Genomic DNA, 25204 nt, shown 5'->3' on the forward strand with positions numbered 1-25204 from the left:
TGACTCTTGGGAAGGATTTAATTTTCTTCTCTAAATTGAAAATTGTCCTTTCTGTGATGATATAAGGTTTTTTCCTTACCCCAATAGTATTTTATATATATATGTGTGCATATAGATATAATGTATGTAGATACTAGTATGTGTATGTATATATATTCACACTAGGAAATTTTGGACCTGATTTGCCTTGGAAAATAGGCAAATAGGTATAATATATTGAAGTGCTCTTAACTTGACTGAAAATATAAAATCTAAGAATAACGTGAGATATAAATTTTAATTTATAATAATTACATGATACTCAATATAGCAAAAGGGTAATTGACCAATGAATAAAATAATAGAATATTCTCTAACAATGTCTGCCTAAATTAGTAGCATTTCAGTTTTCAAACTGAAAAACTACAATGTAGGCAATAGCATAATTTCCACAAAATCAGTGTATAAACTATGCACAGAACCTTAGACTCTAAATCTTCAACTTTAAAATCCCTATCTAAGCCATCTTATAGTATATCTACTAAGTATATGTGTGGTGCTGTATTGTATTTGGATGTATATACTGCAAGATGTTTAAGTAGAAATATTAAATAATAAAATGAGCAATTATAATTCATGACAATATGAAATGACTCTGCACTATGCGTATTCGCCTAACCACTGTGCATATTGTTTCCTTTTAGAAAAAACACCCAAGAGAAAGAAAACAAAGAATAAAATACCCCAGAATTCCGAACGAACAGTAAGTATTTTAATGAGACAATTATTATTCTAGAGCTTCTATAAATTAGAAGACCCCAATTTTTTTTAATAGAAATGTTCACCTTGTTATTTTCTAAGAAGGAAACTAACATACTAAATCAAGTACAGCCTTCTAAAACTCAATTTCAATTTACTAGAGGAAACTGATAATCATTTATCCTATACTCTTCTTAGATAAGAGGCCAGGGCAATTCTTGTGATATCCTATGTGTGGCAGAAATGTTTATGTTGGTTCTATCATATCTTTTGACTAGCATCATATCATTTTAAATTCTATAGAAGAAGAAAACTAAAAAGTAAAATTTTATCAAAGTACGTCACATTATCTGCATGTGATATTTTTTTTTTTTACTTTGAACAAAACTTTAAGCAGAATCAATGTGCTTGGCTTGTTTATAGTCATTAAATTAGAATCATTAAAAAAAAAAGAACCATCTGCAGGCTTTAAAAAAGAGCTTAATCTCATTAGTGCCTTTCTTTCCAATCTTTACACAGCTTAATTATGACTTGTATTTCCTTACATAGCTAATATTTGATAGTAATAATTGCTTTTCTAAATATGTTTTTATTAAACAGAACTAAGCACATTCTTGATGTCATTCTTTCTAGGAGAACTAGTAATATTATAATGATTTCCTAGATGTAAGCAATTGTAAATTTTAAATACGTGAAGAGAAAAAAAATAAATACAGAAAAGCAAAACCAACTATGATGACCATGCTTTACCACTATTTAATACCCTGGTAGTTTTAAAATGAGTTTGCAGATGCATTTATCTAAAACAGAATCACTGAAGTAAAATGAAGTAACAAGATGATAGGTCTATGCTGCTTCTAAGTCACTTTAGTCGTGTCCGACTCTCTGCAGTCCCCATAGATGGCATCTTGATACATATCAAAATGGAATAAAATCCAATGGGAAGAATGTGTGATGCAAAAAAAGTAATTCATAAATAATTTTTCTAGGATATTTACAAATTAAACTTACATAATAAAATTTTCTAACACCTGAAGAACTTTAATGCATGAATTACATCTTAATTTTAAATAGTTAAATACAATTAATCATAGTAATGATGATATATATGTGATTTATGTTAACATTGTTTTTGAAGTATGAGAGAAGCAGGGAAAGAATTTTCTTCTACCTACCTACCTGAATACTATCCTCATGCTGCTTAACTTTACAAAAGTAAATAATTTTAAAAGGATATTTTATTCTTTTAATTTTATAAAATAGTTATGAAGCAAAATAATCTGAATTAAAATGATGTTGCCCACATGTATACTCAGTCAGTCAGTCAGTTGGGTCCGATTCTTTGCAACCCCATGAACCGCAGCATGCTAGGCCTCCCTGTCCATCACCAACTCCCTGAGTCCACCCAAACTCACCCCCATTGAGTTGGTGATGTCATCCAACAATCTCATCCTCGGTCATCTCCTTCTCCTCCTGCCCTCAATCTTTCCCAGCATCAGGGTCTTTTCCAATGAATCAGCTCTTCGCATCAGGTGGCCAAACTATTGGAGTTTCAGCTTCAACATCAGTCCTTCAAATGAACACCCAGGATTGATCTCCTTTAGGATGGATCTTCTTGCAGTCCAAGGGATTCTCAAGAGTCTTCTCCAACATCACAGTTCAAAAGCATCAATTCTTTAGCACTCAGCTTTCTTTATAGTTCAACTCTCACATCCATACATGACCACTGGAAAAACTATAGCCTTGACTAGACGAACCTTTGCTGGCAAAGTAATGTCTCTGCTTTTTAATATGCTGTCTAGGTTGGGCATAACTTTTATTCCATGGAGCAAGCATCTTGTAATTTCATGGCTGAAGTCACCATCTGCAGTGATTTTGGAGCCCCCAAAATAAAGTCTGATACTGTTTCCACTGTTTCCCCATCTATTTCCCATGAACAGATGGGACCAGATGCCATGACCTTAGTTTTCTGAATGTTGAGCTTTAAGCCAACTTTTTCACTCTCCTCTTTCACTTTCATCAAGAGGCTCTTTAGTTCTTCTTCCCTTTCTGCCATAAGGGTGGTGTCATCTGCATATCTGAGGTTATTGATATTTCTCCCGGCAATCTTGATTCCAGCTTGTGCTTCCTCCAGCCCAGCGTTTCTCATGATGTTCTCTGCATATAAGTTAAATAAGCAGGATGACAATATGCAGCCTTAATGTACTCCTTTTCCTGTTTGGAACCAGTCTGTTGTTCCAAGTCCAGTTCTAACTGTTGCTTCCTGACCTGCATACAGGTTTCTCAAGAGACAGGTCAGGTGGTCTGGTATTCCCATCTCTTTCAGAATTTTCCACAGTTTGTTGTGATCCACACAGTCAAAGGCTTTGGGATAATCAATGAAGCAGAAATAGATGTTTTTCTGGAACTCTCTTGCTTTTTTGATGATCCAATGGATGTTAGCAATTTGATATCTGGTTCCTCTGCCTTTTCTAAATCCAGCTTGAACATCTGGAAGTTCACGGTTCACACACTGTTGAAGCCTGGCTTGGAGAATTTTGAGCATTACTTTACTAGTGTGTGATATAAGTGCAATTTTGTGGTAGCTTGAACATTCTTTGGCATTGCTTTTCTTTGGGATTGGAATGAAAATTGACCTTTTCCAGTCCTGTGGCCACTGCTGAGTTTTCCAAATGTGCTGACATATTGAGTGCAGCACTTTCACAACATCATCTTTTAGGATTTGAAGTAGCTCAACTGGAATTCCATCACCTCCACTAGCTTTGTTCATAGTGATGCTTCCTAAGGCCTACTCGACTTCGCACTCCAGGATGTCTGGCTCCAGATGATTGATCATACCATCATGATTATCTGGGAAGTGTAGATTTTTTTTGTATAGCTCTTCTGTGCATTCTTGCCACCACTTTGTAATATTGTCTGCTTCTGTTACATCCATACCATTTCTGTCCTTTATTGTGTCCATCTTTGCATGAAATGTTCCCTTGGTATCCCTCATTTTCTTGAAGAGACCCCTAGTCTTTTGCATTCTATTGTTTTTGTCTACTTCTTTGCATTGATCACTGAGAGAGGCTTTCTTATCTCTCCTTGCTATTCTTGGAACTCTATTCAAATGGGTATATCTTTCCTTTTCTCCTTTGCCTTTTGCTTCTCTTCCTTTTCACAGCTATTTGTAAGGCCTCCTCAGACAGCTATTTTGCCTTATATCTTTACCTCCAAAGAGTTCAAGAGTAAGGGGTGTCAGTGCTTTGAGTAAAGCATGATATAAGGTGAAGCGACTGGATATTACAATGACTATGTTTCTTGTTTTTATCTATAGAATATGTGCTTGTATTATAAGCCCATTACTAGTAAATGAGCTTTAAAACTTTCATTCGAAACAAACATTACAAAATGAAAAATGTTTATCATAGGGAAGTGATACAGACCACCTACAATTTTGCTTCAAAACCCATAACTTAAGAACGATTTTGTAATTGATAAAATATTACTAAAGATTTTTAAAGTACTTGTATTTCACAAACTTCTTGTGCTTAAGAAAATAAGGACAGAGGATAATTTTGGATATTGTATATTAATAATTTTCTTCACAGTTGCTGAACACTCAGTGACACTTTTAAGAACTCAATGGGTCAGCTCTTTATAGGCTCTAAATACACTGGAAAATAACAATACAAAGAGGATACACTTGAAGAAGTCAGATGCTCGGGAAGGTTTCTTAGAAACTATTTACATTATTCTAGATTTGTTAAACCTCTTTAAATACTATTGGGATTGATGGAAGAAACTTATCTGGCCTAATGTTATTTTATAGTCATTGCCTCCTGTAATATCCTCATTTAGAGAGAGTCAGGTAAAACAAGTCATTTATCTATGCTCTTGTATCTAGTGATGGAATCAAGGAAAATTCTGACTTTATTAACCACCCACTATTTTTCCTGTCATATTAACTGAAAGCACTAATAGAAAAACTGAGGGTCTTAAACCAGTTCAAGAATCATCTTCTCAAAATTTAAACTTCTTTCAACCAAAGCCCTAATGAAAATTTATATAAATAAAAATGCCTACTCTCTACCTGCCAAAAATATTGTCATATGGTTCATTAGGATGATGTTTATAGCAGAAAGAATTAGAGAATCTGAGTTTGAATCTAGACTTCATCAACTCCCCCTCTCATAGTGAAGAGTCTGGGGAAGGTGACATTCAAGATGACACAGCTAAATTACTACTGGTAAACAATGATACACACACTCACTCTACCTTCAGCAACAATTAACTCTTTAAGTCTCTACTCTTGTATCTGGATGATGAAAAATATTTTTTCCAATCTACTTCCTGAGACTTTCTGAGAGCTAATTAGATTGTCGCAGTGATGCATAATTATAAATTTTGATTATTATATTGTTATATGAAACCTTACACTATGTTTGTATAGAAAGAACAACTTCCTATTGTGTGAAAATTTGCCTTTATTGTTTTGGAAATCCAGTATTTCATTTACAACTATCATTGCTGATGAAATCAAAGTTATTCATTGACATCTGTTTTAGACAATAATGAAGAAGGAAATGGCAACCCACTCCAGTATTCTTGCCTGGAGAATCCCAGGGACAAAGGAGCCTGGTGGGCTGCCCTCTGTGGGGTCGCACAGAGTCGGACACGACTGACGCGACTTGGCAGCAGCAGCAGCAGCAGTCATCCAGCAAAAAATTCCCTTTTTCTTGAATTTATAATTTACCCTTAACCTTGATCAGCTTTCTCACACATAGACCTAAGAGACTTCTTATTAAAAAAGAAGAGAGTAGGAAAGGAAAAGGAACACTTACTGGGCTTAGTTTGTGTCAGACGCTCTACTAATTACACAATTAAATTTCATCTGGTATCAAAAGAACTCCTCCTTTGTTGTAATGGTTTTGTAGATGATGAAAACAAGAACTGAAAGCCTTATAAAGTTAGCCTAACTTAGTAAGCAGCAGAGTTACCATTTAAACTCAGCTCTGTATGATTTACCCCTTTTCAAGTTTTCACTCTCAAGTAAACTCTTAACAACTGATGAAGGCAAGGCCTGTTTCATACGCCATCCATGAGTGATGGCACGGGGGGAGGAGGTAAAGAATGTATCACTTATTAAAGTGTTAGTTCTCTGTGAAGAATATTTGATGTACCTATAATACTACTTTATCACTTTTTATCATAAACATTAGATTGAATCATGCCTTTTTGTCCCTCATATGATAAAATTAAAGCATGATAGGAGGATTTAATTATTAAAGATGATCTTTAAATAGAAAAAGTGGAACCAAAATTGAAATGAACGATAGCCTTAAGTATAAAAGATCACCTAAAGAAACAGAACTGTATTTATTCTACATTTTATTTGTAAATTAATTGACAACTTAGTTGATGCTTACAAGATGTGCTTCTTAGATGTTTATACTTATGACATTATCTGGACTTATTCCCTTAAAATGTTGGTCAAATTTTGGAAATTGATTCCTTTATTTATTCATCATTCTTTTTTAGTAGTTGCTAGTGAGTGTCTGTGGTCTACACTGTTCCAGGTGTTAAAATACAGGTGTGACCAAAGAACAGCCTCTGTCATCAAGTAGCTTTTATTTAGAGTAATTACAAATATTGCAATGTCTATTTTATAAAGAGAATAATAGTACTTTCACTTACCATAATGGAAGATAGTCATCTGATGCACCATGGTCAGAATCACTTCATCTACTAAATGACTGAGAATTTTGTTGCTTTATTTAGGACATTGGGTAAGATGGGTTTCCCACAATCATTATTCATGATAAAGCAAAATTAAACTCTATTTCATGACTTGGGGCATTTTCTAGGCCACCTAAGTAGGAGCCTTCTGTAATCATATTATAGCCTTGTACTGGCCTTGGGAACTCACTCTGTGTTCAAAACTCAGCTCCACTTTTTGTTAGCAATGGGATTTAGGACAATTTAGTAGAGCCCGTAATTTTAAGTACTACATTGAAGTTAGCTCTTATACTTATTCCACAGAAGTCAATAGAAACTTTAAGTTTTGATTGGATGCTTTCAGTGATATTAGTCTTTTGTGTTGTTGTTTGTTCTGAAAATTTTCTCATCTTTTGTGACTCTGAAATATAAGTTGTATAGTTACAATGGAGAAGGGGAATTGCTTTAAAATTAGCAATGTGGTTTTAAAAATATGTGGAGTCCAAAGTTAGTAAGATTTTAAAACAAATGACTCAGCTATCTGAGTGATTAACGTTAAATCTGATCTGCTCTAACATTGAGATTTATTTACCTGTTTGTCTGCACTGGAGCGTTATTTTGGGTTGCGTTATTCATTTTGGTGATTAGGAACATTGGCAGCTACATTCAGATCCTTTTTCTGCCACTTACTTGCACCTCAGGAAGACAGTTTAACTTCTTTGCTTCAATGTCCTCATGTGTTGCAATGGAGATAGTAAATCCTACTTTATAGCTTTCATGTGAGAATTCCAGAATTAAATGTTTATTACACAAGTTAATACAATAAAACCAGCAAATAGTACTTCTGTATTATATTGCTATTTAGATATGTCCTTTGCAATATGAGAGGGGAACTCTTTTAAAACCCTAAAACACATACAAGTCTGCAAGGAATAAAAAGGAAGGGAAGTATGAAGGAAGAGGAGGAATGAAGGCTGGTTAGAAATCCTGGATGCAAGATGAAATTTAGTTTTGATACAGTAGGAGTCTACCATGAGCCATCTCCTAGAAGGCCTCTTCCTCACGAAAGCAAATGCTACTGATGAGACAAAGTCAATAGCACGTCTCCATCTCAGAGAGGTCACAAGTAAGACTTGAAATACTTTGACAGTTTTCATGGTTCTTAAATTGAATCAGGATGCACCTTGATGTGAAGGGTACCCAAAAAGCTTTCTACCCTGCCATGAATTGCCTTCCTTTCAACTCACAAATGAGGTCATTTTCATCAGAGAAAATAAATCTAACCAAACTGTGGGCCAAGCAGGTTTCTAGAAATAAATTATACCCAACACGTTATTACATACGCCACTATAAAGTTAAGGGCAGTTTATGCCACTACATGGCAAAAATAAAACACTCTTCTTTTAAAAAGTTAAACAAAATTTTATATGTGAAAAACTGAAATTACGAAGCTCTTTCACCAAGAAATCTTAGATAACAAAATTTTTATCTTGCAGATTTTCCCCCATGATAAGGAATCATTTTAGGTTCTCCTCATTTTAGTACTTCAACTATTTTCTGTTAGCAAATTTCATATCTACCATTTTATTTTGCAAATATCATAAAAAATATCTATGATACTGACAAGGAATAGCAATAGCAACACCAGTCTCCCATTTTATGTCAAATTCTCTTATACCTGGAAAGGTAAGTATATCCCAGTCTTAATAATAACAATTCATTTATCACCAAAATGTAGTTCATGGTATCTTGTTTGTCTCTTTCCCTTAAAATTTAATCTTTACATAAACTACAGACAATTTTATTTCATTCCTATTCTGAAATATGAAAAATATGGTTCAGCATATGTTCCATTGTACATTTGAGCAATTTATGTCTCCTGTTCTTATGTAATACAAATTGCTTAACCTTGCTATTGTTTTTATTTTCCACTTTCAAAAGTATCCTGGCAAAGCCTGTGTTTATGAATTGGTACAAAATGTTTCAGACTGAGGAAATAAGGTCTTTAAACAAATGCTCAAAATGCATTAGTTTGTATTCTAGAATGCAAGATTTTTAAAATTTCTCTGAATTATGCCTATTCACATAACTCTAGAAAAGATGGGTTTGCATAACTATGTCATTATTAATATGTCCATTGTTTTCAATTACAGTAAGATTTGAACAATTGTCAATATATTTTTACAAAAGGCAGAGCCAAATTTGTTGTTGAGACAGTTGAAAAAAAATGGAGAAAATACAGGCTGTCCCCCAGCTGTTATGTTTTCTTTCTATTTCATGAGGTAGGTATTTACTCAGTTGTTGCACAAACAAACCTATGAAAGCCCACAGTCTCTGCTGAGCCACAGTATTTATAGCATCGGGAATGGGGTTGGGATGAATGAGAGGGAGACAGAAGCAATTCTCCTGACACTCCATTGACCCTGTCCAAAATCTGAAAAATAAGTAAAGCCACTTTCCACACTGCCTTATCTCTGTCTAACCTTTGCCTTTTTCCTGATGTAATTCTGCTCCCCGTCTAACATTCTCCAGCTGCCTTTTCTTTAACATGGCTTCAGCTTCAGATTTCCTAACCCTGCTTTTCCCTTGGTCAGCATCCCTCATCACAGCTGGTTTAGGGAAGCTTCTAAGAAGAAAAAAACTGGCTCAGAGTATTCACAGCAACCCTGTATTCTCTCTGCTCCCCACAAGCCCCTCACACACAATTGTTAGCCCAAATAAGCAAATGACATAGGAGATTGTACACAGTGCAAAGTTCTGAAATGATGAGCTTAGGTGGTGTAGGTGGAAATACTTGGGGACAGGAACCACAGGCCCTGTGCAGGGACATAAACTTTCAGTCCATCACAACCATCTGTACCACCTGTTCTGTTAGACAACTCAGATCAAGCAAGTAATGCTAAATTTTAATTTGTACCATAATTCTAGGTATAAATATAATGATTATGTTTTCAAGAATAACCCCACTAGTAATGATGAAAAAAATGCTATTTTCTTTCTGTGCTGGTATCAACAGTTATGGAAGTGGCACAAAGGAGGCCAAGTCTGCCTCTGCTTCTGTCCTAGGACTGACAGCAGTGGTGGTCACCATTAACTGAACATTTACTTCCTCCTGAGCACTTTACAGGGTTTCCCTGGTGACTCAGAAGGTAAAGAACCTGCCTGCAATATGGGAGACCTGGGTTGGATTCCTGGACTGAGAAGATCCCCTGGAGGAGGGCATAGCAACCCACTCCAGTATTCTTGCCTGGAGAATCCCCATGGGCAGAGGACCCTGGTGGGCTCCAGTCCATGGGGTCACAAAGAGTCGGACACGACTGAACGACTAAGCACAGCACAAAGCACTTTACATGAAATTTCTCCTGTTTCATAAATAAGCATACTGTGATCCTGAGAGGCCAACTTTCTTCATATAACATGTCTTTTGAATTTTTGAGCCAGATACAGACCCAAGGCTATATAGCGCTAAAATCCATCCTCTTAAACAAATTTCAGACTTACTTGTACCAAAACGATATTTGAAGAGTTTCTATCTGCACGAGAGGGTGAACTCACCGAACATGGCAGGCTTACCATCTTTGTATCCCAGACTCAGACTGAGTAGTTGCTCAGAGCTAGTTTAACCAAACTGATTACTTTTTTCCCTCAGGTCTATCATAGAAGTGGCTTTATTGAAAACTTTCTTCTCTCTTATTTTTCCTCAAAGCTGGATTAATCCACATCTCCAAACACTCCATTACAATAAGCTTTTCAAGAGTTGTATCTTTAGCCCTGTACAAATCCATCATTTATTTTGACCTTTTCAAAATTGTGATAATATATATATAATATAAAAATTGGCTATTTTAACCATTTTTAAATGCACAGTTCAGTGGCATTATGTTCATTCACACTGATGTCCAGCCAGCTCCTCCAGAACTTCTTCATCTTTCCAAACTGAAACTCCATATCCATTAAACAGTAACTCCCCATTCCCTCTCTCCACAGCCCCTGGAAACCACCATTCTACTTTCTCTATCAATTTGACTACTGTAGATATCTCATAAAAGTGGAATCATGCAGTATTTGTATCTGACTTATTTCACGTAGTATAATGTTTTCAAGATCCATCCATGTTATGGCATGTGTCACAGTTTTTATCCTTCTTAAGCCTGAATAATAAGCCATTGTGTGTATATGCTATATATTGCTTATCTGTTTATCCTATAACTTACTGAATAACACCGTTGTCCAATGTGGAATGTTTTTGCTGTTTCCTAACTTAAGATGCAAATATAGAAATGCAATGAGTTTTTGACTTCTAGGACAGCTATCTTTTTATGTCATAAACTCTAAAATTAATCACAGAAAGCTAGTTGAGTAGGCAATCAGCAAAAGAAATAGATTTAACATAATTAGGGTGTATGAGTCATAAACATGCCATGTTTTTAACTGCTGTGACTAGAGTTAGCCAGTCTTCATCTGATTATTTGATGTTTTTGTCCATCAACTTTTCTTTAGAAGATTTGAGAACCTAGGGGTATTTTTAAATTGCCATCTCTCTGAAACTAAATAGAATGGTAAGAAGCGGAATGTTGATTCAAAATAAAAATGCAAATTTACAGCCTTCAAATTTTTAACACTACCATTTAACTACTAATCTATGTATTATGAAACACTGCTCAAGCATTACTGGATGAATCTTAAATCAATAAGAAATCATCTATTCATCCTTTCATGTTTTCAACAAATGTTTCTTATGTACTTATAATTTTATAGATAGAATTTACTGAATGCAAGATACATACACATACATATGTTTATATCTGTGTATATCTTCTAGTAGACAAGCTATATCACCATTTTTACAGATGAGGAAGCTGAGGATCAGAGAGGTTAAGTTGTTTTCACAGCTGGTAATGACAAGAGTTGGAATTCTAGGTGCAGGGCTGTAGTCTCTGCCGCTTCACACGGCCCCCTCCCACATGCCACACATGGTGTTATATGCAGGGCGAGACACCATCTCCACCCTGGAGTCATTCACATTCTAGTGGAATGGATGGACAGTCTAAAATTCAACAGAATAGTACAAAGAGTACAAAGATAATAAATACTTGGAATCCAGTTGGATATGGCTTAACATAGCCTGAAAAACTTTACAGAGTAAAAAGGCATCCATCTTGACCTTACATGACTTACTTCCATGCTGGTTTTCTACTTCGATTGCTAAAGAATTTATGGTATGGTTGGTGATGGTTGAGGCTGAATGAGATCATGAAGGTCAAGTTCAAGTGTTTAAAGTTTAGCCAGTGGAAAACCATTGTTTTAATGTTGTTCTTGTTATTTTTTCTGCTTAGTCTCTCAGTCCATAGAAGCCTTAGTAATAGAATAATAGTAGTTGTTAAGAAAAGCTTCAGAAAAATAATTTTTGTTAGCCTGTTAATGTTTTCGCATTATAGAAATGAATCGGGATTTAAGGGTATGACTTTGCCTTTTGTTCAGAACCATCTCTCAGGGGATCCTCAGTAGTATGATCCATAATAACATTACATTGCTATTTTCTGACCTGTTGGGTCAGAAAGCCTACTTCCCAAGGTGTATGTTGCTTTAAGTTACTGTAGTGAGGACATTTCCCAGTGCTGTCATGTTTTTGGTTAATACAGTTTTGTGTTCTGTTTGGGAAAGACAATGCTGATAATGTCCTATTGATTCAGATGTTTTCTGGCAGTAGCTGCCTACCAGGTTTGCCTTCATTGACTTTCCAATGTTCTGTTGCAAATAACTTGCATGTACAATTTGATATTGAAGGGCACAGAAGGTTCCCCACGGCGCATGAAGTTGCTGCAGTCCTGAACCACAGGGTGGTGAGAGCTTATTTTCATTCTGAAACCACCGCTTGTCCTAGGCTGTTACCCTCACAGTTGTGTTTTCTGTCATTGTTTTTTCTTCTCTGTGTTTTACTCTTTCAGACATTCCAGTGCATCTCTATTTTAAACTTCATTCTTAGAAATCCCCCCTGCTGACTGAAACTTGAAATATAAAGTCATAGATATTTTCTTATCTGAGGGGCACCTAGAATCCACAATAGATGGAAATACATATACCTGTTTTATTACTAATTTTACAATAAAAGTTTTCTTTCTGAGTCTTCTAAAATTGCAGATGGTTAGAAACCTGTTATAATCATAATAAAACGTAACTATCCTTTAATGAATGCCTGCCATTTGCCAAGCTCTGTGCCTTGCAGTTTTTACATGTTCTATGTAATTTTGACAACTCTATAAGGTAGGTATCATTACCCCGTATGACAAATGAGGAAACTAAGACTCTGAGAAATTTTCACTTGCCCAGGATAATGATAATTACTTCTATCTCTCTAATCATGCTTGAATTTTAGTATCTAAAGTGATAGCAATATTGTTTTACCTCTAGAGCACATCACAGTTTGCATAGCAGTTTCACATATGGTACCTCTTTTTAACCTCACGGAACTGGTATCAATACTTCCTATTTCATCTTATTCTCTATGAGACCATTCTAGGGCTCTAGATTCAGAAGTGGATTGCATATTTCCTTGTGCTGAAATATGACCCCTTGTTAAGTTAGCATCGTTTGTCATAAGGGCTTCTTTTCTACCACTACTAGTTTATGTTTCTATTTTATCAGGGGTAAAGGCAATTGGACGACTTGCTTGTTGATGCCCTTAAAGAATTTGGGGGATTATACTTATCTAGGCAATAACTGCCTAAAGCAGAAGCATAATAATGTTTTGAGACCTAAATTGTATGCCCAAGAAGTCTGTGTAAAGCTTATATACATAGCTGCTATTTTTTACTGTCTCCTACCAAAATCCCAGCCCACAGCATCCTGCCATTTAGAAATATAAAAATATTCTAGTCCATGCAGACTGTTCCCATATCTCCACGTATACCAAAGCATCCTATTCCTTCATATACATGAACAGACGTGGGGAAGAGGGGAGGAAGTAGACAAACACAGGGAGAGAAAGGACACCTTACAGCATTACACAAGGATAGGGTGACAGGAGAATTGATCCTAAGTACAATCTATCTCATCACTAGTAGTTCCAGACTCAATGACAGCAGATTCTCTGACATTAAGTAAGGGATAGAAAGTACGAATTGGGTAATGGGAAGAACAAACAAAAAAGTTTAAAGATTAAATAGGAAAAAAAATATAAAACAAAGCCATATGTTGTCTCCCATCCCCCTTGGGATCACAAACCACCCTACTCATCATTTCCGAAAGTTCCCTATTCATTCAAACACCAGAGCTTTGGCTCAACAGTTTGACCCCACTTTTCCAGATTTAACTTCCTGCAAGGCTGAGTTTCCACCTGTCATCAGCATTCTCAGAGCATCTACCACAGCACGCGCCAGATATGCTGGATAAGAGCAGAGTCAGCCATCAGTAGGGCTACCTCGCCATCTCCTCACCCCTGTCATTCCAGAGAGCAGTCCAGCACTTTGAACACAATGCCCAGCAAACAGCAGAGGATTCTACGGCACCAGACCCTATGCTAATTCTGAGCTCTGTCCTCAAGGATTGGTAGAAGAAAGGAAATTGAGAAGGTAGAGAAGGAAGCAAAGAGACAAAGAAAGGGAATAAAGAATGAGAAGGGAAGGGGTAGGAAAGAAAGCCAAGGATATAAATAACAATATAATAACTTAATCTAGTAGTTCATAGAAAACTTATTTTTTTGAGCAGAGACTTATTTGAACAATTAAATATTCCAGACTGCTTCAGAACTCACACAGAGGGAAATGAATTTTATTAAATTCAGGTTGTAGATTTGTTTTCCCAATAATTTAGAAGTTTAATGTTCTTATTACTAAAATATTTTCACTTTTATTATAAGGCAAGGTCTTTGTTCACTCCTTAACAAATTTTAGAAACAGACTTCTTGTATGTATTTATAATGTACTAAATAAAAAGACACTTACTACTTGGAAGGAAGGTTATGGCCAACCTAGATAGCATGTTTAGAAGCAGAGACATTACTTTGCCAACAAAAGTCCGTCTAGTCAAGACTATGGTTTTTCCAGTGGTCATGTATGGATGTGAGAGTTGGACGGTGAAGAAAGCTGAGTGTCGCAGAATTGATGTTTTTGAACTGTGGTGTTGGAGAAGACTCTTGAGAGTTTCTTGGACTGCAAGGAGATCCAACCAATCCATCCTAAAAGAGATCAATCCTGGTTGTTCATTGGAAGGTCTGATGTTGAAGCTGAAGCTCCAATACTTTGGCCACCTCATGCGAAGGGTTGACTCATTGGAAAAGACCCTAATGCTGGGTAGGATTGGGGGCGGGAGGAGAAGGGGACGACAGAGGATGAGATGGTTGGATGGCATCACCGACTCGATGAACATGGGTTTGGGTAGACTCCGGGAGTTGGTGATGGACAGAGAGGCCTGGCGTGCTGCAATTCATGGGGTCGCAGAGAGTTGGACACGACTGAGCGACTGAACTGAACTGAAATAAGAAGACAAAAGAATTTTATCTCCCAATCTACAAATTACTGCATTAAAGTATTCCTAAATAATGCAAAATCCACCAGATACATGTGTGAGGGTGAGTGTGTTTTCACTTCTGGTATCTGTGAGACTGATTATGCTAATTGACGCCAGTGCTCCTAACAGGAACTAACTATTCTCCAGGGAAACACCATTTACTATTCATTCTCCTGCTCGGGCACACTGCAGCTTTGATTTCTCAGCCCTACCCTCATCAATCCTAAGAAACCTCTGGCTTTTCTATCATCGCTAGAAAGGTTGCATGCTCTGATTCTACTGGTCTTCATACTTTCCAACCAGACACTCACAAGTAGACTGTGAGTATCAGAAGATACATTGCTCTGCTTAATGCCTGAGACTGGGTTCTAAATCTTGCAATACCTGCAAACAATGTTTTAAATAAAAAGGTGATGTTCTATTTTTCTTCCTGTCTGCCTGCTACACAAAGATAAATATCCCAAAAGCAATAGTTAGCAGTCATGAAAACCAAGATTAAACAGAAAAATAAATCTTGAGAAAAAGAAAATCAAGGGTGATTTTTGAAAATTTATAATAGGACCTTGAAATGTGTCATAATCATTTCCCAATTTCTAAATCAGATCTAACCAACATGGGTCCCACTATCTATTAAAATCTATAAGGCAGTCAAATGTTACACAAAGAGAAAGGAATATTTATTAGTCTTTGTGCATTTACAGGCATAGAAGATACCGTGTGAACTGGTTTGAATTTTTCTTCCATTCATTATCTTATGGTTCAACTAGTAATGAGCAGAAAGTCAAAAAAAGATGGGAAGAAAGAGGATAGACTGGAAGAGGAAATTTGAGTGCTCTAGATGAAGGGTTGCAAAACTTACAAAAAAACAAAGTATTGAATAGTTATTCACAAGATAGAAAAAGAGATATTTAACAAAAATGAGTTGGATTATGGGTTGGAAGGAAAAGGCCACATACATACACATACAGCCAAATGCACTCATACATCACCCACACACATGATATACTGACCACACACAAGGATATACACACATGCACAGACTCTGCCCCACATGTATCATCCACATGCACGAAAGCCCAGATGACACCCTTGCTCATATACACACACAGATGCAGCAAAGCTATGCTCCTATATCTCATAGTGGCTTCCGTTTATATACTGTTGTACAGTATCATTCCAGAAAATCTTAAATTTATGTCTTTATGCTTCAGATTAAGGATGTTATATCTTTTGGTTCCCAAAGCAAATTCAGTGACCATCCAGGGTGAGAGAGCAGAGTCAGCGTCTAGGAGTAACAAGCAATATTGCTTTCCCTTGCATTAAATATTGCCAAATAATGTTCAAACTACCGCATGATTGCACACATTTCACATGCTAACAAAGTAATGCTCCAAATTCTCCAAGTTAGGCTTCAACAGTATGTGAACTGAGAACGTCCAGATGTTCAAGCTGGATTTAGTAAAGGCAGAGGAACCAGAGATCAAATTGGGAAAGGAGTACATCAAGGCTGTATATTGTCACCCTGCTTATTTAACTTCTCTGCAGAGGACATCATGCGAAATACTGGACTGAATGAAGCACAACTGGAATCAAAATTTCCAGGAGAAACATCAATAACCTCAGATATTCAGATGAACCACCCTTATGGCAGAAAGCAAAGAGGAACTGAAGAGCCTCTTGATGAAGTTGAAAGAGGAGAGTGAAAAAGCTGTATTAAAACAACTTTCAAAAAACAAAGATCGTGGCATCCAGTCCCATCACTTCAAGGCAAATAGATGGGTAAACAATGGAAACAGTAAGAGACTATTTGCTTGGGCTCCAAAATCACTGCAGATGGTAATTACAGCCATGAAATTAAAAGATGCTTGCTCCTTGGAAGAAAAGCTGTGAAAAACCTAGACAGCTTATTAAAAAACACAGACATTATTTTGCCAACAAAGGTCCATCTAGTCAAAGCTGTGGTTTTTCCAGTAGTCATGTATGGATGTGACAGCTGGATCGTAAAGAAGGCTGAACACTGAAGAATTGATGCTTTTGAACTGTGGTGTTGGAGAGTCCCTTGGACTGCAAGGAAATCAAACCAGTCAATCCTCAAGGAAATCAACCCTGAATATTTATTGGAGGAACTGATGTTGAAGCTGAAACTCCAATACTTCGGCCACCTGATGCGAAGAACTGACTCACTGGAAAAGATCCTGATGCTGGGAAAGATTAAAGGCAGGAGGAGAAGGGGTCGACAGAGGATGAGATAGTTGGATTGCATCACCAACTCAATGGACATGAATTTGAGCAAGCTCTGGGAGATGGTGAAGGACAGGAAAACCTGGCGTGCTGCAGTCCATGGGGTGGCAAAGAGTTGGACACAACTGACCAACTGTACAACAAAATAGCCTAATGCTGAATTCATATAATGGAAATAATAACACTGGCCTAATGAGGAATAAAATGAAATAATGTTTTAACACACCAATACAATGCCTGGAGCAAAAAAAAAAAAAAGCACTAAAGAAGGGCAAGGTATAATTTTACCTTTTTACAAATGATTTTCAGCTGCTCTTGGTTTGGTTTATTTCCCTCATATAATCTACTAGCTTAGATCTTAAATAAAGCAAGTTTATTTTCTAATCTGATGAACTTTTTGTGTTCTAAGAAATACTATTAAGGACCACATAATCCACATTAATCTGTTTCTGAAATCTGAATAAAACCTTAAAACTTTCAAAGACAGATCAGAAATACATACTACGTAAGTGTTACTTATATATTTCCTCAAGGCAGCTAGTTGACTGTAACTTAGATCATATATCCATACACCAGAGAAAGCTTTCTGCTAGGACAAGTTAGTTAAGTTCTGAGATTCACCCCAGTTTATAAAAATAAACATGCTTTTTTAAATGAAAGCATTTTTTTTAATTCTTTAAAATATTAAGATAATGTTACAGATGTTGGTTGAAGACAGTTGTATGTTATTAAAATAATATACCTCATGCCATCCATTCATTCAGATGTCCTACAAAAATAGAGTTTTTATGTGTATTGAATTCTTATAGATGACTTAAATTCAGCTTCCTGTATTAAGCAGAGAAATAGAGTCATGGAACCATGGAATTAGAATTTGGAGATGTGCACTTCAATGTCATTTAAATATTAAAAGTATTAGGAAACTATACTGATACACAGGCATTTTTAAGAGGCAATTCTAAGTTATTTTTTTTTCATTTCAACCTTTAAGCTTCTTGACTTGGAATCCTTAGAGAAAAATTTCTTATAAATCTAAGATTGTATAAAAACCATGTTTTTCCAAGCAGCTTTAACTGAACTTTGAAGCAAATAACTAGCAAGATATGAACACCAGCAAGGCCACAGATGCTGCTAACTAGCAGTTAGTTTGTAAGGAGATCTTGCAATACAGACTTTTGGGGTTTCCAGGTAAAACATCAAATGCCAACTGTACTTTCATTCTCAGTTGTGTAAAAAGGCAGAGGAAGCAGTCAGGAGGTGGGCACCAAGTTCTGGACTTTAAAGGTTCACTTAAACTTCCCCAATTCTTCATGAGAGCCCATGTCCTCCTCTAGATCAAACCACCCCAAGCTACAAACAGAGGCTCTGGGAATATATTTGTTCAAGACCACACACACCAAGTACAAACTGATGTAGACTATGCGATACACCTGCGTATTTCAGGATGAAGAGTCATCATTTGGCATCACTGCCTCTACACTTTTATCTCCACCACTGCACACCCATGGGGCAAGTCTGAAGGAGGAGGACAGGAGTTCACATCGTGCTTAGAGTCCCTGGCAGGTTTGGGGTTTCATTCTTATTAATTTGGATTGTAGTTGCAAAAATTCAGGCCAGAAATGACCTTTGATTATTTTATGAAACCCAAACACACTTGTCAAACCCAACCATGCAGAACTGCACAAATTAAGTCAACTTTCACTCTGGTTTTGTGCCAAATGGAATGAAGCCTCTGGGGGGCTGGACAGCTCTATTTTCTGCTTTCAATTTCAGAGTGTCCAATTAGTAAATCAAACTTTTAAAGCTGTCTAAAATAATTAATTAGGTCATAATTACTCAGAAGCATATTTTATAGTGTAGTCTAATCTACTATCTGGTCTAAATACTTGAAAGGGGTATCAATTTCATTATTAAAGAATTAATTATAATTGGGCATAATCCTTTGGTGATGGAGGTTGAAAAAAAAAGTACTCTAGGGATAAATTGCTAACATATGTGAGGTAGATAAATTCTTCCACAGCTCAAGAGTGCTAGTTGTGCTCTGGAATTATTTTCTTGTTTTAATATTATTCCTTTTTTCAAAGCTCATAAACATCATCCAACAAACAAATGCCTCATAGGCAAAAGAAGCCCTCTCTCTGAATGTGTTCACTGCATATGGACAAATTATTTTCCTTTTACTCTATTCTAAGAATTTCTAATCATCTGTACATTGGTACAGTAGTAAAGACCAGGAGAATGCGCATGCTGTATGAACTTCTATACTGAGGAGTTTTATCCACATTATCCCATTAGGTCTAATAATATAATATGACACTATAAGTGATATGTCAGTTTTACAGATTGAGAAGGAGAGACCCAGGAAGAATGATTTTCGAAGTTAATAAGAAAAAGGTCCAGGAACTGAATCAGGTCTGTGTAATTCCAAATCTTTCGCCCTGCCTCCCCCTTTCGTCATTATTTGTGTTTGTTACATTGGGAATCCTAGGTACAAGTTTTCCTAGTTCTTGAGACCTTTTTTAAAATTCTGTCCTTTCATTTCAATAATAATTTTAAAAAATATATATATATTACCACTTATTAATATAAAACTGCCACTTGGCACTGATCAAACAAGAAAGTTATTTTAATACAATAATTTCAGTTGTTAAGTCTAATTTTTAGTTGTTTGACTTTTCAAACAGGGTATTCAAGCCACCCGAGGGATCCTCAAAGATTATTTTTTTCCCCCTTAAAGACAGCAGCACATGACTTGTGCTTATAAAACTGTGCCCTGCCCTACCATAGATTATTTTGTATGGACTCCTGAGTATTTTAAATTAATTCTTCAAATTCCAGATTGCAGTTGTTTATTTTCACAGGCCCTAACGATCTTCAAGGCCTACATGTAACCAGATGTAAAAAATAGCTAGTCACAAACTCTTGAGTTTGAATTGTATCATTGTTCATTATGGAAAATTTTATTTGACCAACAATTGGGAGCCAATATAAGCATTGGAAGCAAGAGCAATTATTTGCTCAAATGATTCTTAGCAAAGACAGTGTTTATTCTTTTATGCATTTAATATTCTTAGTATTTAATTTTAGCCAGACCTCTGAGTTCTCTCATATATTATTTGTTCCTGGTTTACATATGTTTTAATGAGTTCCATGAAGCCTGGTGTCATGTCTTTGTCCCTTTCAGATGCCAGTAGAGTATGCTTTTTTTTGAAAAATAGCTTTTTTCAACTAACATTTTAATACCACATTCACAAGAAATCAAGCAGAAATGCTAAATACAATTTGGTTTATCTGTGAGACTGGGTTTTGTAAAGAGCTTTCCATCAGAAAAGCTATATGAAAGAGATACTGTATGAAAGGTGGAAAAATACAATTACCTCACATCTTAATATTTACACAAGACAGTATGACTTCTTACCAATTACAAATAGAAAAAAATCATTTTAAAGACAATATTATGTCATCCTCTAAAGACTAATTCTCAATTTTATTAATATTCAACAATAGAAATCCTTTCTGCAAATTAACCTAAAATCTCTCATTTGGAGTGACAGCTCTTCTTGCTTGAATCTTGTTCCTAAATGTTACTATCTTTAATATAAAGTCTCTTAAGTTATGTGAAGACAAATTTTCCCCAATCTTCTCTTTCATGGCAATGAGCAACGTGAAACTAAGAACACATATGCCTGTGTTCCTAACTGTGAACACAGAAACTAATATACCTGTTAAGAGTTTAACAGGTTTAAACCACAGCAAGTACAGAAATCTTAAGATTCATAAGCAGACAAGACAATCAAAAACATCTTTTACACACTGATTGCCCTACTATTTTTTTTAGGTTTTACAAAATATGCTATGTACATAAGTAAAGTCATTATACTGACTTAACTCCTTGTTTAAAATTTGTTTGAAAAATTAAGAAATTTTTCCACATTTTCTTTTTTATTTTTGTTAATTTTTTTAATTCCTATCTTTATTATTTGCACATTCCTATTTTTCCAAAATTGTGTTTGACTATTAAGACTTTTTTTTTCTTTTTAGTATTTTATTTATGGACATTGTAACATTAGCTTTAGTAGCAATTAAAAATTGACATTAAACTATAAAAAGGAATCTTAATTTTCCAGCTATATAGAATGATGGCTACTAAAGACCATTTGTCCATGACATGCCATTGACAAAAGAATGTATAAGTGTGTCTGGTGATGAATACATGATAAATACAACCTGTGGATATATTCAGATGTTAAAATTCTTTTCTGGAACTCAGTCCCCTTGGCAAATATAAGTATTGTGTAACTCTTCATATTTCAATTGGGGGAAAAAGTGCCTGGCTGAAATGATAATTTTTACTTTTATATTTTCCAAAAATGCATATGTTGCTATTTGACAAGCAAAATGGAAAACTCAGAAAGAACTGAATTAAATATCACCTTGTCCAACAGACTGAATGCATTATAAATAAGAAAAATAAATACAAAGTAGAAGCTCAAATATAACCTTGAACATAATGCTTTGAAGAGTGCTAAGAATTTTCAAAATGCCTTCTACTTTCATCCTCTTAAATTTTTCAAAAGCTGCTTAAGGTGTCATAGATAAATAAATAATAATGCTTCCATTTTAACTATAGCCTATCTTTTGAAAGCTGCTTATCACCAGTTCCCACTATGTTATATAGTGGGCCTACCAACCTGCAGAATGAATGACATCCAAACTGACCAGGACAGACTCAGTAACCTAAGTACACATCAGTGCAAGAATAACAATTTGTCTAGTCATAGGATTTTTGTCTTCAAAATATTTTGTAGACCTCAAAAAATTCTAACCACGCCCAAGAGGTAATTTGCTCTTATTGACAATTTATGATAAAGAAACTCTTGGCTAGCTAATTTTACCAAGGCCAACAAAAGTCATATTAAGGTTTTCAGCCTTAATTTTTTAAGTCCAATTGATTATTTGGATTGCACTTATTTTTCAACTTTTTAAAAAAATTTATTTTAGGAATTTGTCATTGTTTGTTACTGCAAACCTATACTTGAACTTGAGATTACACTTCTATTTTAAGTCCTATTTTCCTCACTAACAGCTTAAGTTTTGTTTTTGTTTTTTTTTTCTATCCCAAGCTTGATTTCTTCTTCCAGAAAATTTAACTGAAGAGTTATATTTAAAAAAACTGTTTGGTCGTATTTCAGTTAATCAAAACTTGACATAGATAACAGTTGAAGTGATAGAAAATTCTTCAAGCTCCATGAATATAAGATTATTCAGACTCTCACCCCCCCAGAGCACAGTCTGAATACAGAGAGAGAGTTTTGCCTCTCAAAGTTGAGGAGGTATGGACAAAAGACAACAGGTGACTTGAAATTCTGATCCATTTATCCTAACTAGAGAAACATGCAAAAATAGAGGGAATTCAATCTTTGTCCAGTTTGGGGTTAGTGTTTGAAAGCAGCACACTCTTTAGTACATTATTGGGCTAAAGTGTAGAGAAACCTTTGTAAATCAACACTGCTTATTTAAAAAATAATCTGTTAATTCACAACATTTTATTTACAATCTTTTATGCCAGACACTATTATGAGCACTGGAGTTATGGTAATAAGTGATATGAACCTGGCCCTGGAAAAGCTCAGCCTAAGAGAAAAGGGAGAATAAAAGGAAAAAAAAAAATTATTCTGCATTAAGAGAGTACAAGGAAAAAAGTAACTAGTTTTGTGGACAGTAAATATTTTAGATTAGAAAACTGGATTCCATAGGAGAAATGTTTATTAAATATCTACCATATTTCTCTGCTAGGTGTGCCTTAAATTATCAGAGCTTTAGATGGCTTAAAAAACAGAAATTTATTTTCTCATAGTTCTGAGGGCTAGAAATCTAAAATCAAAGAGTTAACTGATAACAGTGTCCTACTGTATAGCACAGAGAACTACATTCAGTATCCTGTGATAAACCATAATGGAAAAGAATGCATAGATCAGTTCAGTTCAGTCGCTCAGTCGTGTCCGACTCTCTGCGACTCCATGAATTGCAGCACGCCAGGCCTCCCTGTCCATCACCAACTCCCGGAGTCTATCCAAACCCATGTTCATCGAGTCGGTGATGCCATCCAACCATCTCATCCTCTGTCGTCCCCTTCTCCTCCCACCCCCAATCCTACCCAGCATCAGGGTCTTTTCCAATGAGTCAACTCTTCGCATGAGGTGGCCAAAGTATTGGAGTTTCAGCTTCAACATCAGACCTTCCAATGAACACCCAGGATTGATCTCCTTTAGGATGGATTGATTGGATCTCCTTGCAGTCCAAGGGACTCTCAAGAGTCTTCTCCAACACCACAGTTCAAAAGCATCAATTCTGCAGCGCTCAGCTTTCTTAACCGTCCAACTCTCACATCCATACGTGACCACTGGAAAAACCATAGTCTTGACTAGACGGACTTTTGTTGGCAAAGTAACGTCTCTGCTTTTAAATATGCTATCTAGGTTGGCCATAACCTTCCTTCCAAGGAGTAAGCGTCTTTTAATTTCATGGCTGCAGTCACCATCAGCAGTGATTCTGGAGCCCAAAAAAGTAAAGTCTTACACTGTTTCCACTGTTTCCCCATTTATTTCCCATGGAGTGATGGGACCAGATGTCATAATCTTAGTTTTCTGAATGTTGAGCTTTAAGCCAACTTTTTCACTCTCCTCCTTCACCTTCATCAAGAGGCTCTTCAGTTCTTCTTCACTCTCTGCCATAAGGGTGGTGTCATCTGCATATCTGAGGTTATTGATATTTCTCCCGGCAATCTTGACTCCAGCTTCTATTTCTTCCAGCCCAGCATTTCTCATGATGTACTCTGCATATAAGTTAAATAAGCAGGGTGACAATATACAGCCTTGACGGACTCCTTTTCCTATTTGGAACCAGTCTGTTGTTCCATGTCCACTTCTAACTGTTGCTTCCTGACCTGCATACAGGTTTCTCAAGAGACAGGTCAGATGGTCTGGTATTCCCATCTCTTTCAGAATTTTCCACAATTTATTGTGATCCACACAGTCAAAGGCTTTGGCATAGTCAATAAAGCAGAAATAGATGTTTTTCTGGAACTCTCTTGCTTTTTCGATGATCCAGCGGATATTGGCAATTTGATCTCTGGTTCCTCTGCCTTTTCTAAAACCAGCTTGAACTTCTGCAAGTTCATGGTTCATGTATTGCTGAAGCCTGGCTTGGAGAATTTTGAGCATTACTTTACTAGCATGTGAGATGAGTGCAATTGTGCGGTAGTTTGAGCATTCTTTGGCATTGCCTTTCTTTGGGATTGGAACGAAAACTGACCTTTTCCAGTCCTGTGGCCACTGCTGAGTTTTCCAGAGTTGATGGCATATCGAGTGCAGCACTTTCACAGCATCACCTTTGAGGATTTGAAATAGCTCAACTGGAATTCCATCACCTCCACTAGCTTTGTTCGTAGTGATGCTTTCTAAGGCCCACTTGACTTCAGATTCCAGGATGTCTGGCTCTAGGTGAGTGATCACACCATTGTGATTATCTGGGTCGTGAAGATCTTTTTTGTACAGTTCTTCTGTGTATTCTTGCCACCTCTTCTTAATATCTTCTGCTTCTGTTAGGTCCATACCATTTCTGTCCTTTATCGAGCCTATCTTTGCATGAAATGTTCCTTTGGTATCTCTAATTTTCTTGAAGAGATCTCTAGTCTTTCCCGGTCTGTTGTTTTCCTCTATTTCTTTGCACTGATCGCTGAGGAAGGCTTTCTTATCTCTCCTTGCTATTCTCTGGAACTCTGCATTGAGATGGGAATATAGATGGATATAAATATATACGTAACTGAGTCACTTTGTTGTACAGAAGGAATTAACACAATATTATAAATCAACTCAACTTCAATTTAAAAACAAAATAGTTGGCTGGGCCCTGCTCCCCCAAAACTTCCTAGGGAAAGAGCCCATCTTGCCTCTTCTAGCTTCTGGTAGCCCTAGGCATTCCTTGCTTTACAGTTAAGCATAATTCCAGTCTCTGCCCA

General features: G+C 36.1%; 1 protein-coding gene across 3 annotated transcripts in view; it reads left to right on the top strand.

The window, feature by feature from the left end:
- The window catches only part of SYT1 (synaptotagmin 1), a 607838-nt gene that overhangs the window by 204724 nt on the left and 377910 nt on the right, over nt 1–25204 (top strand). For all 3 annotated transcript variants that reach the window (XM_081593169.1, XM_081593170.1, XM_081593172.1), the window contains one exon: nt 684–742. The gene's annotated coding sequence lies outside the window, so the exon portion shown is untranslated. The remainder of the gene's footprint in view (nt 1–683; nt 743–25204) is intronic.

Source organism: Giraffa tippelskirchi, chromosome 4 (genome assembly GCF_054371585.1).
Source record: "Giraffa tippelskirchi isolate mGirTip1 chromosome 4, T2T-mGirTip1v1.2.pri, whole genome shotgun sequence".
Lineage (NCBI taxonomy): Eukaryota > Metazoa > Chordata > Mammalia > Artiodactyla > Giraffidae > Giraffa > Giraffa tippelskirchi.